The following is a 5,663-nucleotide window of genomic DNA, read 5'->3' on the forward strand; positions in this document are numbered from 1 at the left end:
ATATTTTATTGAATTAATTTGAATATAGCTTGTAAAATAAATATTTAACAATTTTACCTCGATTCATATAAACAGTAAAATATACACTGAGAAGGTAACAGATTTGTATTCTTGTATTATAGTACTGTATGTAGGTAATGACTGAGAAAAGAGAAACAACATCGCAGCAAATGTGCGCAGTAGCTTCGAGAGCAGCAACAAATGCTGCTTACAGAGCCATCAGTGGAGATAAGCCGCACACTTTACGCACTGATTGAAAGTTTCGCGTGGAGGGGCTTTTCAACTGCACAGTAGATTACCGGCAGCCGAGAAGTGAAGTGCAATGAAATAAAACAGACAGTCAGGTTAATTATTGTTAAAGACAGTGTATCATGTACGCCTCTTTCAAATTACGTACCGCTCATGAAGACAAAAGAAATACAGGGAAGGATCTCAATTGAATTTAAATATAAAAAGAATTTACTTAGGGAATTAAGTCAAAAAATAATCCTTTAAGGCTAGCATATTCCCAAAATATAAGACAGAACTAACTGGTACACTTCCGTCAAATTAGACTTTTCTTAGAAAAATCGGAGTATTTGAAGTATTCAGTGACGCTAAAGCGAATGTTTCGTATTGCGAGCAACGGACACATGCGGATGGGATGAAGTACAGTTTATCAATCTAAGACAACATTGACGTAAATAAAGTTATTTTTAAGGTTTACAAGATCTCAAATAGTTCTTCAAAACACATTTTCATTTTAAAATCGTTTTATTGATATCTTTAAACATCCCTTAATGGGTAAAGCATTTGGTTACAAATGTAAGGTTGAACCGCACGTGCATTTTTTTTTCTACACCTGCGCAGTGGGTTGATCCATTACATTTCCTTGGATATTCATCAGCATTACAACGGTTGACAAGTATGGGTACAAGTTTTGTCGTCATGGGCACAATAGTAGTTTTGTTTACAAATCTTTAAATAACCGGTGGAGACATCAGAATAGGTGTCGTCACAGATTTCGCCTTTTTCTATATAAGAGGAAAAAAAAATCAAAATTATAAATTTCATCAATAATTAGCATGCTCTATTTAGAAAGTGTACATATGCGCATGCGCCGTGTGGCTGGTTTTCAAAATGTTTTACTAAAATAAAGAGCCAGAGGCTTCAATTCGGCGATGCAAAAAATTATAAAAATCACGCGGATATTAAATCCAGCATTATTTCAAAGCCGAATAGAAACCATAAAAGTTTCGTATGGAATTTGACCAAAGAGCTTTCGGGAATGCCGGCATTTACGAGTTGTTTTCGAAATGTCTGACACTTCTGGGTGTATATTTCAAGAAAAATAAACATGCTAATTATTAAAAAATTGACAAAATGAATTTAGAAATATTATTATATGCATTATTTTTATAGGGCAATTATAGAATTAAAACTGACTTTTAATTTATCGTATTTAAAATTTCCAAATGCATAGTGGGGCGGGAAATGTCTGTCTTCAACTAATGATGCATATCGTGATTAACTTTCTCAATTACTCTGATATTAGAGTAGTTGTTGTGGTTTCTTTATTGGTGTGCGCGCGCGCACAAAGAGATGTTATGAATAATAAGTGATCACTTACCCACTACTGTGGTGCAGGTGGCACAACAGTGACAAGGATACTCATCCGGTGATGCTGGATCATAAGTCCAACCCATTTCTTCACAACGCGCTTTATCAACTTCTCGACATTTCTCGGGATCGGGACATTTGTGGTGGGCTTGGATTCCGACGTAAATCACGACAATAACCAAAAGCGAAGCAAATAAATTCTACCCCCCCCCCAAAAAAAAAGAATTACACTCGAAATACAAAACAAAATACCAGCAAAATACACTCGAAATAAAAGTTTAAAAAATATTATTATCAGTTAAACTGGAATATTTAACTTATTTTGGTAATTAGTGGATCTTCACTTGGCTGATGATAAAGCACTTGATTATCAATAACAGTAATAATCACAATAACCGTTCCAGCACTTACCTGGGCCATCGCTAAACTTGATACGGAACGATGAAGAGGATCTGATACTGGATTAGAGTAAATGTAGCGAGTGAAGGTCGCGTTTATATACAGTTCTCTAGCGGTTGACGTGGAAACTAAACAGGAAACTGGTGTAGAAATTGCAATTTCTTGCGTAAAAAGAGTATAGGCGTGTAGTTCCATGTATGGGATCATGACAAACATACCTGATCTGATATCATATCTGCGTTTTGTTGCTGTTCATGATACTTGAACATTGGTTGAAGTAAGTTGTTAATTCGTTCAGGTCTTGTGCTATGGAGAGAGTGGTGTCCATGTCTGTGTGACTGTTAGTAACTCGAGGTCGTCTGCGTAATGATATATTTGAACTTCGTGTGTTGCAATGATGAGGAGATTATTCTATGTTTTTTTTTTTTTTTGTGAACGTCGTTAACGTACATGCTGAACAGAGTAGGTGATAATAAGGCACCTTGCTGGACTCCGAGTTTTTTCTGCACACCCTGTTTGTAATTTGTGTTTATTTTTTGTTAATTGTGTTCTGTTTAAAAGATAGTTTTACTGGGTGTGTAGTCTGCCCCTTATTCACAGCGGGTATCGTTTAGTTAGCAGTACGACATGTTTAAATTTGTTAAAAGTGCCGGTTATGAAACTTGCTGACGTCACTTCGCTTACATGCCGGGGGCTGAAAATAACTAATTACAGCGAATAAAGACGGAATGGCAATAAATTACTAAGTAAAATAAATGAACGAGTATGATTGTACCCTCTCTTTCTTGACTAGTTGTTAATTTTTAATTAATTATTAGTGCCGCGCACACGAACTCAGTTTACAGGGAATATTGACATACACGTAAATTATTGGTCATATGACTTTTGTTTTTTGATAATTAAACCGAGATTTCGAATATGTTTTTGACAACCTCCACGGTTGTCAAAAACATATATTCAAAATCTCAGACATCTCAAGATTTTTATCTTGAGATGCCGAAGAAATTTCATTTTCTATAGGATAATAAGAAACATTTGATAGCCTTCAATTTTAGACTTTCACGAAATATTCTTGGATGTGATCCATAAAGACGTATTAATAAAATAAAAGAAAAGGTGTTATTATATTATTATTATTTAATAGTTATCATATTAGTTATTATTATTATTTATAAAAATCAGCTAACGCCTTTTTCTTCCCGTATACGGGGAATAGGCGAGACCATTTAGCCCTATCTAACTTTTGGAGACTGAGTGGGCAGTTCAATCTCCACTGGTACCAATCAGAGACAGATGGCCCAAGGCTATCACTAATTAAGCGGTACACAGTGAAGAGAGACGGCTCAAATGTGCCGCCATCTTGTGGTCCCTAACCCTAACACAATACATTTAATGTCTGAAATAATGTGGGTTCAACGGTCGATTTTCTTGAGTTTACGGGACGAAAAACCCGAGTTTCCGGGAAGAAAAACCTGCGATCGAGGATCCATTCTCGTCGTATCGCGATCAGCTCCGCTTGGATCTGATCGCGATACGACGGCCTATGCGGAATTGAGCCTTAGCAGAATGTCCCTTTGGAGAAAGTTTCCCGAGGAGCGGTAGACAGCACGCAACATTCGGACACGATTAAAAAAGAAAAAGCGTAGTGCATCGCCAGGCGAAAAGACGGCCGATGAATAAATATACAGTAAGGTAATCCAGATCTGCATGAGATGGCGGCATGAAATCCGAAAGGATCCGGTAATGTAAAGATTTTCGTTCCACGTTAAAAATCAGTTAAAAGAATAAGAAATTTGTGTTCACTGTAACTAAAGGACACTAGTAGAGAACTTTTAAGTGAGAATTTGATTGAATTAAGACCCTGTGGAATCTTAATTCAATCAAGTACAAGCAAGGATTGTTGATAGGCAGTAATTTGATTGTGAATGGTTAGGCTTACTTAATGAGATTTAGAATGAAGATAGTTATTGATAGAGTATTAATGAAAGTGTTCAATGCGTGTTCTGTGAACAAATTGTGAAAGGAATTATATCCATGTAGTATTATGCTTGTACTTAATCTTATCCTTACCTAATTGACGGATTTAGCATACTCAAATTCATTGTGATTTAGTATGAACCTTAACTTAGAGCAAATTTTGATCCATTGAGTATTTGAATTTTCTTAACTGTAAGTGTTTTATCTTTTTCCAATAAACATGTTTTGTACCTTATGCCTGAGTTTATGCCTGATTACGAATTCAAACCACCACTTATGAAATAGAACCTTTTGGTGGGAAGGAATTTAGATATAAGTGCTTAAGTGAGATTCGAGTCATGACTGCTAACTGAATCTGCACAGCGCTAGCGTGAGATTAATTATTGCGTGTATTCCTTTTGAATTTAGAATTATTTCCATGAACAAGAGTCTACTCTGTTATAGGATATCGGCTGGCACAGCATAATATAAATTTTGCCAATATCCGAAGAGGAGATAAATCTGAATTAATATTTTAAGGGCACGGCAGTAGATTAGAAGGAAGGCTATTTAAAGGTAGAACAAGATATAATATAGAGAAGCAGCGACATAACAATAGAGGAGCTGGTAGGACTAAAATTGAGTAAGGTGAAAATAAGAAAGGATTAAACTAAGAAGCAACCATAAGCCGATATATAAGTATAAGCCATAATAAACATATAATAAAAAATTATGAAGCTTCAATTTAACAACTGTTTCTCGTAATGATGTAGTTTATCAGAGGGTCATTTGTAGTTGTTAAGGTTATTTTTTTTTTACTGAAAAATAGAAATCGTATTGGAAAGTTTTTCTGATTGAAAAGAAAAGCTGAACTGATAAATTTTTGGGTATTTTTCTCGCCAGTGACATTCACTGATACTGAAAACAGTGTTCAAATGAACTCAGAATGCATATTACGGTGCTATTTGCTAAACTAAACCCTCAGGGATTTGCAATAAATCATAAAATTCTTACCTAGCTATGTGAGAAAACTCTTAGCATATCTGAAATCGGGATAGAAACACCTCAGTTAACCACAAACATATCTCCTAATAGTGAAGAAAGAAACAGTTTAGGCTAATCTGCATAATTCTGTTTGAAACCTTTGTCCAGTCTTGGTCAAAAACCACCATTCCTGTTAGCACAGATGTTAGTCTTATTATGTTACACGATATTTTCAACTTGCATTTCTTTATTAAATAGAATAATTTCTAAACGATATTTTCTTGTTTTGTTCTACAAAGGAACTGATAAGACTTGCAATGGTAATGTGCGATAAAAATTTTTATAGTGCTCACTGCAAGACCCTTCGACACTTCTGTACATTTCAAAAGAATGAGAATCCATTCCGATAATAAGGATAATCAATCCGTATTGTGGGATGAGTGTTTATTATTACACGTCGGAAAATTAACTTCTCTTTTACGATCATTGTACTTTTAAAAGTGCTAACTATTTTGCTTGTATAACAGTCGGAAACTTGTACGTATAAAGCACATAATTTTGTGTGTTGATGGCCAATTCGTACATTGCCTCATTTCTTTCTCTCCTTCAACATGATTCTTGGCATTCTGCCAACGATAGCTCTCGCTTCTGTTGTCGGACTCCACTTAAATATGTACTTTGTCAGTTGATCGTGTTCAATACGACTGAATGAAAGCAAACAAAAA

At 35.2% G+C, this 5,663-nt stretch overlaps 1 long non-coding RNA gene across 1 annotated transcript; it reads right to left on the reverse strand.

The window, feature by feature from the left end:
- Window positions 1–849: 849 nt before the first annotated feature.
- Window positions 850–1,729, reverse strand: LOC150100383 (uncharacterized). Its single transcript, XR_016549266.1, has 2 exons — window positions 1,610–1,729; window positions 850–1,013 (listed from the first exon to the last, which is right to left on the reverse strand). It is a non-coding gene; the product is annotated as an uncharacterized LOC150100383 (long non-coding RNA).
- Between the last annotated feature and the right edge of the window lie 3,934 nt (window positions 1,730–5,663).

The sequence above is a fragment of the Typopeltis vanoorti genome, chromosome 13 (assembly GCF_054136105.1).
Source record: "Typopeltis vanoorti isolate ZY-2024b chromosome 13, IOZ_Tvanoo_1.0, whole genome shotgun sequence".
Taxonomy (NCBI): Eukaryota; Metazoa; Arthropoda; class Arachnida; order Uropygi; family Thelyphonidae; genus Typopeltis; species Typopeltis vanoorti.